Below are 12,802 nucleotides of genomic sequence, written 5' to 3' on the forward strand. Positions count from 1 at the left end.
AACCCAGCAAAGAATTAGAGAGTGCTGGGTGGGGAGATTGGCTGGTGTCAGAAATGGTGAAAATGTCTGACCTCTGCCTCATGGGAATCAGCTTTGGTCTGATCCTGATTCTCCTGAATGTAGACAGCCTCAGATGCTGCTAGATCACAAGGCCACTAAAAACTGGAATTGTTTGTTTTTCCAGTATAAGATAGCTTGTCCTGACTGATACAACAGATTTGCTCTGCTTTGCTGTAAATGGCAGAACTAAAGCTAATGGTTAGAAGTTTCAGGAAGACCAAAAAAAAAAAAAAAAAACCAAAACCAAACCCAGTGCCGTCGAGTCGATTCTGACTTATAGCGACCCTATAGGACAGAGTAGAACTGCCCCATAGAGCTTCCAAGGAGCACCTGGCGGATTTGAACTGCCAACCCTTTGGTTAGCAGCCGTAGCACTTAACCACTACGCCACCAGGGCCTCCTCAGGAAGACCAATTCTGTGTAATACAAGGAAAGAAAATCTAATAAAGCATAAAAAGATGGAACTACTTCAGAAATTATTCATTCATCCACACAATATATATGGAACTCTACTCTGTGCCAAGAGCTCTGTAGGTAAAACCCTTACCCTCATGGAGGCAAGTGGTGCGTTCCCAGTCACTCAGGACCAGGACGTGTGCACTGGATGGCCCCTCAGGGTTCGACAGCAAAACCAGCCTTTAAAATACCTCCCAACCTGGAGATTCCAGGAACTCTACCTCCTCTGTTTTAAAAACAAAAAAATAAAATCAATTTTCTCAAGTATTACTTTGATTCAAACTATTTACTGATTCACTGGGCTGTCTTTTTGACATTTTAATGTCATTTTCCCAGCAAATAAGTTCCTTGAGGGCCAATACTGTTTTGTTCCTCCTTGCATCTTTCTCATACTATATAGTAGGTTATATTTTGTCTGTTCTCAGAGGAAAACAACCAGTGTAGATTCTGACATCCCCACTGCCAATGAGTCAATTCCGACTCATAGTGACTCTAAAGGCCAGAAAAGAACAGCTCCATAGGATTTCCAAGGCTCTACGTCTTCAGGGAAACAGACTGCCACATCTTTCTCCCACGGAGTGGCTGGTGGGTTCGAACTTCTGAACTTTTGGTTAGCAGTGGAGTACTTTTACTATTGCGTCACTAGTGCTCCCTCTTTTGATATTGTTGCTGTCAAGTCAATTCTGACTCACAGCGACCCTGTAGGACAGAGTAGAACCACTGCTTAGGGTTTCCAAGGAGCAACTGGGGGATTCAAACCACCAACCTTTTGGTTAGCAGTCTGAGCTCTTAACTACTTGGCCACCAGGGCTACCTTTTGACGTTCACTACTGTTATTAACCACGTGACAGGTTTCAGATTTATTTGCCCTTCAATTATTTAAGTTAGATCTGAACTTGTTAAAAAAAAAAAAATTTAGAAGCACAAATGTCATACCCTAGTAACTTTCACACTGAATGCTCTTTTCTTCAGAAGGAAGGCTTAGCCCTGTACTAGTGAATTTGAGCTGAATTACATTATTTCATTACCCTCTTAATTCAGCAAGTATGTAATGAATTCCTACTACATGCCAGGGGTAAGGCACATACATTGTAAGAGTTTATCAAGATATATTATTTAATGTACTGTGGTCAGCATTACAAAATTCCATCTTATACTAAGCCTATGAACTCTCCGTACTAAGCTCTTTAGAAGAAAATAAAAGCAAGTTCAAAAGGTTTGGGGCAAAATGTTCCCTTGGTTCAACTCCTGGGTACATCTTGTACCTTAACTTATGTGGGCTCAGCTGATAACTTGGGGAAGTAGATGAATATATCAGTGTGTAAGAGACAAAAAAAAAAAAAACCCTTTTTTTTTTGTATTTCAGTATCTTTTAAGTTTCATTTCTGGCTTTTGGAATTGGAGAATCAGTTGTCTGTGACAAAAAAATTGCTAATAAGCAGTAATTAAGGACTGAGAATTTATTATTTCCATACCCAAACTGATGTCATTCTCAAATGGGAATATTGGTACTGGTTAGACAATTCAGCATTCTGGTAAATTAAGGCAGAAGGACTTGGTGACTCCTGGGATGTGTGAAGGCAGATAGTGGTCCAGGGAGGAAAATATGTGTTTTACTTCGCTTTGTCCATTGCAACATTCATACCCTTCTGCTTTACAGAAGTAGGAGTTGAGGTTGCCAATCATATCTTACAAAAGAGGGGGGCCAGTTGTCTAAAGAAACACACTCTAATTCATAAAACTTTTTATGTTTTTATGTCTTTGGAATTGTCTCTGCATAAAAAGATAATCAGCTGAAAAAGACAGATGAATTCCAGTGAATTCAATACCCATTGACAGAAAAGAACTGGCATATCAGAAAGCAGCAGGAATACATGCGCTGCTCTCCTTTATTTAGAAAAACCACACAAAAATACAACACAGTGGATGTGTGTGTTACCCAGGCTTGAAAGTTGAATCAACCGCTGTGTAAAAGATAAAATAAGACTGCACAGATATCAGGATTTTCCCAGCGTGCTTTATGACAGAAGAGGACCTAACAGAGCTTTTAGGAAAAACTGAATTCTCAGCCCACAGTCACTTTCCAGGAACTTCACTGCAAACAGTGCTCTGCGCTGGCAGGATGGAGATTTTAGCACTCTCCCTCCTGCTTCCCTAGATTCCTTCTCTCTAAATACAATTATTTATGGGGACTTAACAAGGGAGCAAGCCTTGTGTGAAAGGAACTCAAGAAAGTGCAGCTTCTAAAAATACATGGAGGCAGCTCCACAGTCCTTATTGTTTTGCAGTTCATGCCATGAACCTCACAACTGCACTTCTTGCCCCACACACACACACACACACACACGCACAAAGAGAAGGCTATGTTTTTTCTTTCCACAATCCTCCTAACCATGAGTAAACAGTAGTAATTTTCTGTTGTCATACTCAAGGCAAATTTCCCAAAGACAACACAAAACAAAAACAAAAGACCTGTTAAGCTTCCTTAGAGCTGGGGGGTGGAATGACAGGAAAGAAGGGGGTAAAGTTGATGGAGGTCCAGTTTCTTGTTAGCCAGGAGTCCTGAGCCTACAGTCACCCCAGATCTTGCAGAGAAGGTTTTTGAGGTTTCAGTCCCCATTTGCTAAGGTGTCCTTGCCCCTCTCCTCTCCCGAGTCCCCTGTCTATGACATCCTCTTTGCCCCTGCTTTTTGAGGGAAATTGAACCTCAGCTTAGGCGTCCCTTTCCAGTGGGTTGAAAAGAAGTACAGCGGCTGATGGAAGGATGAATATTGAAATAAATAGGCTGGGGCATGGCGTAGGGGTTTACAAAACACCCCTCTCCTCCATTCATCACGTGTTCCTCAGCTGGGGTGCAGTGCTACGGGTAAAGGGCCCGGGAGGGGCGAGAGTGGGGTGAAGGGACTCGGACATAGCAAGACTGTAAGGGAACGAGGCCCTCTAGGAAAGATCGTCTCGATCGAACACTGACGAGAGAAATAAATTGGCCCACATGTCCCTACTGGGGAGCGATACACCCCGCTCCGGATGGGTTTGGGGGTGCATCAAGGCCTCTCACCTGACTTCCTCCTCCGCTGGCACACACACTACAGTCACCCCCTCACTCCCCTCCAAAAAGCTCAAGCCAACAACGAACAACAAGAGGAAGCCGCAGGCGGCAGGAGGAGGGGTGCGAGCGGTGGGGGCCTGGAGAGGTGAGGGGGGCAGGGTTGGCGGGCCTGGAGACCCGCGCCGCGCACTCCCAAGCACACCCCCAAGCGCCCACACTTACCCCTCGTGGCCGAGGGTCCGGTCTTCGGCGCCAACCCCGCCGCGCGCCCCCTCGCCCGCCCTCGCCCCTCCAGCCCGCCGCCCCCCACACCCCGGCCGGCGCGCGGGGAGAGAGCCCAAGAGCGGCACACGGCTGCAGCGGCTCGGGCTCGGCTCGGCTCGGGCTCCAGCGCAGCCAGTGTGGCCGGCGGCCGCCGAGGCTCCACCGCCAGGGGGAGAAGCCGGGGCGGGCGCTGGGGAGGCGGGCCGGGCCCTCGCCGCCCCGCCGGCCAGCCCGCGCCGCACACGCTCCGAGGCGGCGGCGGAGGCGGCGGCGGCGGCGCGGGGTCCGCCGAGCCTCCGGGCGCAGCGTGCCGGGGCCGAGGCGCCGCGGCTGGATGCGCGCCCCGGGTGGCTGCGGGCTCCCGCGGGGGGCGCCCCGGCCGCTCCGGTGCGCTCCAGACTGCGGGCGCGGCGACCGCCGAGCGGAGAGCAGCTCCCGCCGGCCCCTTCCCCCTCCCGCCCCCGCCGCCGCCCCCTCCCCCTCCCGCGTTAACATCTCCTCCCTCCCCCTGCTCTTCCTTCCCTCGGCCCCGCGCGCTCGCTCGCTCGCTCCTCGCTTCTCTCTCCCCTTTAAACGCCCACTTCGGATGGGGAAAGAAGACAACTTGAAGTCAAGTTGCAATTAACTTCCGCGGCAGCCGCAGCTCCAGCGGCGGCGGCAGAAGGCAGAAGCCGCCGCCTCGGAAGTCCGACGCCGGCGCGCCCGCCCAGGGAGCCGTTCTGGGTCTCGGGCCCGCACTCGACAGCCACCGCCGTCCCCAACGCCCATGCCTGAGTGAGTTCTGCTCCTTTGCCTCCTTTCTCCCCCGCCCTCCTTCTTTTTTGCTCTTTCTCTTGCTCTTTTATCTCCCACTGTCTCTCTTTTTCGGAATCAATCCAAACTTCTCGGTGGCACCCACCCATGGTGCCCCTTGCTGGGGCGACTCGGCTCCCCTCTTGTGGGCGCCAGGCGGCAGGGGTCTTTCGCGCAGTCAGATCCCAAAGTGGTGGGCCAGTGGAGTGAGGGCGAGCCACCGGGATGGGGGACTTGAAGATACCATTCGTTCTCTCTTAGGGTGTGGACACACTAACACACCTGCCCGACAGACCCGGGCTGCACAAGCCCCTCCAGGACCTCGGTATGGCCTCTTTTGAAAGAGAAAAGTGAGTCGAAAAGACTGCAGGAAGTAAATGGGGAGAAAGGGGAGCCTCTCTGTGCGGCCCCCGGGCCCGGCAGGCAGAAAGGCGCGCGGCTGAGTGGGCTGGGGGAGTGGAAACGCTCCCCGGTCGGATCGCCGGTCGGCTCAGCATCCTTCCCCAGTCCATCTCCGCCTTCCTCCGCCCCCCATCGGCGTGGCTGCTCGAGTGCGGGGCGGAAAGGGGCCTGGGAAGTTTGTGGCAACTTCTCCATCCCGGGAGCCACTCCGGCACCGGGGCGCTCAAGTTTGAGCCGGGAGTTTGCAAGCCGCGGCACTGCGCCTTCGAGCCCTAGTCGGCTGTGGCGAGGTCGGTGCTGGAGGGACTGCCGGCAGGAATGTGGCTTCCAAGTGGGGCTGGAGGCAGGAAGGAGGTGCTTCCTCCTAGCGGGAGCTGGGGTACCTCAGGTACGGCCTCCGGGCCCGCACCGTGTCCCCCTCCTGCGGTCGGGGACCCAAGCGCGGCGGCCTTCTCCGAGCGCACCATTGCTGAAGTTCCCAGGGCGGCGGAGCGTGGGGGTTTGGAAGACTACCGTGGAAGGGACGAAACAGGCAGGTGGCAGGTCCGGGGAGTGACACGCGCGTCCCGGGGAAACGCATTCAGTAAGACACCTTGGGGATGACCCCAGGAAACTGAGAGGAGAAGGACGCAGGGCTCTTTCTCTTAGTTTTGGCTCCGGCCTCCCCCAGAGCGTTGCACATTTCACTTACAAGTGTCAACCCCAGGGTCGCCCTCAGAGTGCCCTGGTTGGCGACTTTGACCCCTGCGCCTTTCCTCCATGAACTTTCTCAGCGGCGTTCCAGACTTCCAGGCAAATGTGACTTGTACTCCATATGGTTGTGAAAGAGACAAGGGAATACCCAAAGATGCCCTATCCGGGAGAGAGTCTCTCTGCCTGGACTAATTGGGGTTCTGCGCCTGCATCCTGGGAGGCCAAGGGGACCTGACTTTCCCAAGAGGACAGAGAAAGGGGGTAAGAATGAGTAAAACACAGCCGCCCAGTGTCAGGTTTTGTCCTGAGCAGTCCCTGGAATTCACAATGTGTTTTGCTGCTGATGGAGTAACTCATCCCATTGAAACTTTATTGAAATTTACACCCTCGATAACGTGGATTTTTCTGAGATGTCAGGAATGTGGAATTCCTTCTGTACAGTCAAATGTAGCTGCACAAAACCAAAGCGTACTTTAAGACTGGAGAAAACCAAGGTTGAGGGGTTTGCTCTCAAAACCTTTAATCTGCTGTTTGGTGCTCGTGCAGCAGTCCTTTATTTCTATTGCATATTATTTTAGCAGAACGGTAGTACATTCATATACTGGCTGCTCCAGTCTGCTGGCAAACATTAGCATTCAAGCTTACATTTTTGACAAATGTGCAGACAGGAATAGCATGAATAGGCATCTTAAATATTAACAACCTAAGCATCTGTTGTGCAACAAATTTAATATATTTACTCTGTTTTTCTCACATTGTTAGAAAAGGTTATAATAAGTGCATAATTTCAACTTTAGTTAGCAGAAGTAACTGGCTGTATCTTTCACTACCTCTCCAAGTATTTAACACAATCACCAGACATAAATACTTTAATTAACTTGGTTAGGCATATTATTAAATACACTTTAGGCAGCGTGCATGCCACATAAAACAAAACACTGGCAAAATATGTGTCCTGTTTGTGCACATTTTAAACGGCTGTGCGTTTTATAAACATACCAAACATGTCTATTCCTCATCTCCATTTGACACTTTATTACTTCATATTTTTTCTAATGGAAACAGTATTTTAAATGTAGAGCTGTTCAGTCCTATGTAATACGTAATAAGTAAACAGTAGCTATAAAATACAAAGCATTGTTGAATTTGAATACGGCTAGATGTAACAAGATTATACAAGAGAAATAAAATCGCGGTTCAATTTTGTGTTCCTTTCTGAATAATGAATACAAATGGTGAATGAAAAGGAACAAATAGGGATTTCCTTCCTAAAGTACTGGTTCCTTAAAATGGAGTGGGTGGGGGGGGGGGGGGATAGAGAGAGAAGACCTAAAAAGACTTCCAAAAGTCTGAATAGTTATTTACAGAATCAATGCATTCCTCATTTTCCCACAAGCTGAAATATGTAATAAATAATAGTTCTTTGTATGTAAAAGTATTTAAAAGGAATGCCTTTTGTGCAGTTGTTTTAATAAATTAATATATTCTTTGGTTGATAAATCTACAAAAGTAGCTCTTTTGTCTCCCGGGATCTTAAACACGAGCAGCAACAAAATGAATATTGGTTTATTTCTTCTGCAAAGGAGTCTGTTGCCAGCTCTGTGAACCTGATTGGATAAGATATGAAAATGCTGAGTGATGGTTGAAGCCTGCATTAACTTAGCTAAGACTTAAAAGATCAGGAGAAGGTTTTCAATGATCTTTTTTTTCATGTGGCAGGTTGTGGATTGTAAATTAGGCCTAAAAGGTCAGGTGACAGGCACCTGTTCCCCATTATTGTAAAAATCTCTTGGTTACAAACACTATCAAGCTAAACACAACACGGATATACAGCAGGGACTCTGTAAAGCACTCTAGTGGTTTTTCATCTGCTCTGTAAATTTCCGAGGGCCACGCATAGATGTGCCCTTTACGTAAGACATCGTTTCTTCCACACATGTTGTCTTGGATGACTAATTTATGTTACATTAGTACTTGGGATTGATGAAGTACATAAAATAAATGCATATGACTGAATCAGTCTTCAGACTGTCTAGACATGTTGTAGTTAAATGCAAAATATTCTTTTCACACCCCACTCTTTTCCTGTACGATCGATTAGTTATCAATTTTTTTGTTCATGTTTTAAATAGAAGTCTCCCCAAATTGTCTTTCAGACTTTTTAGATAAGGTGGGTTCCCCTTTTAAATGATGCCATGAAATATTTTGCTCAGTATTTGTGTATAAGGAGAAAATTAGTTGCTATAAACCATCATAGCTTTGTAGCATATATAAAATGGGGGGGGGACACATTTTTCAAGAATGCTGTTAGGAAGGGTATCATCATTTGACCTTCAAACTTGCCGCTTCTCTCAGAAGAGTTCAGTAATATTCCTATTGGAATGAAGTGTGATGTGAGTTTTATGACTGGTTTACCGTGAGATATTTCAGAGAGCAGAACATACAAACATATTGAACAGACCTAAATAGCACAAGGTTGCAAAATATTAAAGGTTCTCTATGCTTTTAATTAGCAAATGAGGATTTTGAGTAAATGAAATAACTCAGATTATTGAATTCTATGTTATTTAAATCTGCTCTTTGTCTTTTTGGTTTGGTATAGCTTATGCTGATTATATTAAGTATTCATTTTTAGCTTTTGTGATCAGATTACAGGAGAGTCATTCCTCTTGCTTATCAAATTGATTTAGGTTGCGAACTCCAAAACTCTTGAGTTGATTTTTACAAATTGGTTTACATTTTGACAAGAGTTAAGTTAATTAGTAGATCAAGCATGAAAAACCATCCATGGTAGAGTATATTTTCTGGTAAAATGAAAGTTATGTTTCAGCATGATGAGCATCAGGCTTCAGTAATCTGTTCCTCTTGTGGAATGAACACTTCCTACTTCAAACTAGCAGGCACCTACTGTTTATTTACGCTGCATTAAACTGACAGCTCAGCAATCAGAGGAAAAATATTACTTACCTTCCTGAAGTAAATACCAGTTTATAGGTTAGTGCACGTATTTATATTCCTGTCACCACTAAATAACGGCTCTGTCTCCATTTTAATATCTACCTGTGCTGTAATCCAGGACTTCAGACTCTTCCTGGTTGGGGCTAGAGGTAGGGAGGAGTTTTTTTCATTTCCCAGTGGCAAAACTTTAAAGAGAAGTAATTTCATCTCATTTCTGTCATGTAAGAACCAGTTGAAAGAAATGGTACGCACTTTTACTTTGCATACCTCAACTATAACATCAATATCCAAAAAGAGTTTGCGTGCCCCTTCTAATAGTCATCCTGGAGCAACCTCAGGACAAATACCTTCAAACACATTCAAGTGTGTGTTTGCTAAATTAACTTTCTGTAACATTCCAAATCGATGACTGAAACGATGTCATTTCTTAGATAATAACTTTGAGAAAGTGTCTTCCCTTCCAAATCTTAGATAAAATGCTTCAGTTTTTGATGGAGATCTGCAAATATGAGTACAAAGTGGGGCTTATTGATTGCTTGATTGATACCGTTGCTTTCCCCTGAGAATATTCTTACCACTCTTACATGTTAATTTGCCAACCTTAAGAGAAAGGAGATTTCTGCTTTCTTATAATATTAAATGTATGTGTTGTTCTGTATTTTAATTACAAGACTGTTCTCTGGTAAGACCCCTTGAAACTTCAAAATATGTTTTAAGGTGAATTCTAAAACCCATAACTAACTTTTGAGAAAATGCTTGTTATCGCTTACATTCTCTAAGTAGCTCTTACGCTCATGGTCTACACACAGTTGTCAATTGCTAATCATATATTCCATTGACATCAGAGCAGAACGTGGTCTTAATACAGCATATAAATCAAATCTGTTGTACAAGGTTCTTCTCCTTCGCTACACCAAAGAAAAAGTGTCTCCTATGGTAATTTATATATCATTCCTAAGTGCTGTTCTCCATGGTAAGTCTCTTTAAACTTGATGTCTTCGTGGAGTGTGATCAACACATTAACACACATTATTTAGTACTTTTGAACTTATGCCAACTGTACCTTTTGCTGTTTATTTTTTTAAAGTCTTTTTTAAGATCAGATATTTCATTTCAGAGTAAATAGATACAGATTGTGTGTATATGTATTCAGGGCGAGATTTAGTAGTTGTAGCGTTTCTCCAGCATATTGGCCTATTTTTATTCGTTCAAGTTATCCTGTATCGCTTCCACAGTTGTTGCTGTCAGAAGGTTTGTGATAGAAATTCTAATCACCTCTTTCAATGGACTTTCAAGAATGTCATTCAGTTTATGCAGTGATCTAGTTTAGTTTACGAGAGATGAAAATTAGTTGACTGATACCCCAGCACTTACGTCCCTAGTTTCTGCTGAAATTTATTCAGTCCAGTTATTTAACTTTTGGTAGAGGAGTATCTTGCAGTCAGAATTAAGAATTGCTCAGGTTTCCAGTGGAGGAAAAGAGATGGCTGGATAAAACGTTTAACTGTGCAGTATTTTAGTATGCAATATTTTGTTATTCATTTTAGAGCCGCTTGTTATTGCACGCATTTTTGAGGACCTTTTAGGGGTGCAGGTCCCCCAAATGAGGCTGAAATGCTTGCAGAAGAACCCAGTTCTCAGGCTGCACCTGGCTGTGCCTTTACTAGACTGTCTGTGGCCCTGCTCAGGTCCCCCTCCTCCACCGCCCTTCCCCCCAGGTGTGCAGGAAGTAGAGGGTGTTGTACTGGGTGAAGTGGGTGGACTCTACCCAGAGCTATGACCTGATTTGTGACGCACCTTCAGAACTGCGGTAATGGTCCAGCTGCTTCACGGGCGACTGGTAACCACCTCATTTGGGGATGCTTCTGCCTTGCTAGCGGTGCCAGGGAGAACTTCATCACTGTCACTTCATCAAAGACTACTTTTTGAGAGCTCTCCTGTAGGACTAGCTCCTGAGAGCAAGCAGCCTCTGAGCTTTGGAGGGTAAGTGCCAAAAAGTTCCTACAGTCGGTTTCATATGGAGAGCCGGGGTCACAGCCACAGTGTGAGATAGGCATTTGGTGGCGGTGGTGAGGGGCAGAGGAGGTCTCTGTGTTTGGAAGTTGTTTTTTCTCAACTGCATATGATTTGGGACCAGATACCAAGAAAAATTCTTTAGTGGACATTCCTTTTTGGGTTGTGAAATACGGTAGCAAACTCCCAGAAGAAATTCTTAAACCTTCTTTCCTTAAGATACTTAAAGAAAAAGGTAATCTGTACTCTGTGTGAGGGAGAATTCTGTAGACGCAGTTTTCCTGGAAGCAAGGCATATAGTGTAGCGGATTGCTAGAGGTGCCTTTCTAGTCTTACGCAGTGGTTTCTGATATGCCATTAAGAGCATGTCAATGACAGTTTGGCCTTTTAATGTCCGTAATGTTAAGGACTTTAAGGTAAAAGAGGTTTATGTTATAAATATTTTATTGTAATAATTATTATAAATAAAATAGAACCTAGTGTATGCAGATATCTTTTGAAATGGAGATAGTCTTGAGCATAGCATATCCACAATTAGCTGTTTGATGTTGAATGCAATTGAGTTTGCCTATTCCAGTGAACCAGACAATGGAAATCATTTGGGATTAGCAACAGGGCTATGTGGTTCTTGATACAGCAAACCTTTCTTCCTCCCAGAAAGTATTTTTATCAGTGAATGAGGTACTAAACTAAAATGCCTACAACTGTAAATTTGAAAAGAGTTGGTAGAATTTATAAAAGATTTGAAGCGTTTTCCATTGTATTTTTGCCAGCTGAAATGTATGTTGAGATGTGCTGTGTAATGTTAGCTTTCTCCTGACTGGTAGGAAAGAAGACTTTTAATAACTAGGCTTTTACAAGAAAGTCTTAGAGGTGGGCTCCTTTTTGGGTGGTTTAAGAGAACTCAAAAACAATTTAGAACATTATCTTACAAGTTTAAAAATGACAGCCTTAGTTTGTATGGAGTCATTGTATTTTAATAATACTGTACAGTTATTAGTGTTATTAGAGCAGTAGACAGTTAATTACAGCCTTTTCGGAGACATGTTAACTGTATATTAACGATCATGTTATAAAAGAATGATGTATACACTTACCTACAAGCTGCTGCTTGCTGGTCTCCTTTTAAAAAATTCTTTTAGGATGTATGGAGTCAGATTTTTGGTCCGGAATTATCAGAGGTTTCGTACTCAAACAACTTAATTTAAAAACTTTTCAGTGGCATCTAAAATTTTCTTCCTGTTCTTTTCCTTTCTCTTTTCGTAATTAGTATTGGCTTGATTGCTTCTGCCAGTGGCATTCATAATTGTTGCCCCTCAGCGGTTTTTGCATTCCCACATTGTATGTTGAGACGCCCACGTTTTCTTGTTTTCTGATGACATTGGCCAAAATCAACCATAAAAAGCTTATTGAATTGATTTAACACCTCCTAATACTTCTTTTTGGAAACTCTCGTGGCATAGTAGTTAAGTGCTATGGCTGCTAACCAAAGGGTCGGCAGTTCGAATCCGCCAGGCGCTCCTTGGAAACTCTATGGGGCAGTTCTACTCTGTTCTATAGGGTCGCTATGAGTGGGAATCGACTCGATGGCATTGGTTTTGGTTTTTTTTGTTGTTGTTTAATGCTTCTTTTTATAGAATCGTTTTAGTCACTGTCTCTTTAGCCAAATTATGTTTCTTTACAATTCTCTACAGCCTAACATTTGACATGTATTTGAGGAGTTGATCACAGTAAGTCTTTGTTTAAATCACAAACCTGGGTTTTTGCTTTGTCTTGTGGCGAGGTAACAAGTGACAGAAACTAAAGGGTCTTAAAGATGGACTTACCCTTACTTAGGCAGGTCTAGCCAATTGGTTAACCATTTGAATTCCCATGATGAATTTCCATATATAGACCTCGTAACCTTGTAACATAGCACTTAAATATGCATTAATGTTCCCAGTGTCTTTATGAAGTTTATAGGTGCTGCTGTTATTTATTTCTACAAGTTATTAAACTGTTAAACTGAATTAAGTGTAAGGTACGTGTCCATAAGATATAAAATAGGAGAAACTTTACGGTTAGCATTCTGTGCCTTGTACATAGTAAGAGCCGGTTGAAGAATTTGTAAATCAA

General features: G+C 44.3%; 1 protein-coding gene across 4 annotated transcripts in view; it reads left to right on the top strand.

The window, feature by feature from the left end:
* Positions 1-4,382: 4,382 nt before the first annotated feature.
* The window catches only part of SATB1 (SATB homeobox 1), a 107,641-nt gene continuing 99,221 nt past the window's right edge, over positions 4,383-12,802 (top strand). The window contains exons 1-2 of one of the 4 annotated variants that reach the window (XM_049870729.1): positions 4,383-4,603; positions 4,883-4,971. The gene's annotated coding sequence lies outside the window, so the exon portion shown is untranslated. The other 3 variants (XM_049870723.1, XM_049870728.1, XM_049870725.1) reach the window with 3 other exon arrangements.

The sequence above is a fragment of the Elephas maximus genome, chromosome 27 (assembly GCF_024166365.1).
Source record: "Elephas maximus indicus isolate mEleMax1 chromosome 27, mEleMax1 primary haplotype, whole genome shotgun sequence".
Lineage (NCBI taxonomy): Eukaryota > Metazoa > Chordata > Mammalia > Proboscidea > Elephantidae > Elephas > Elephas maximus.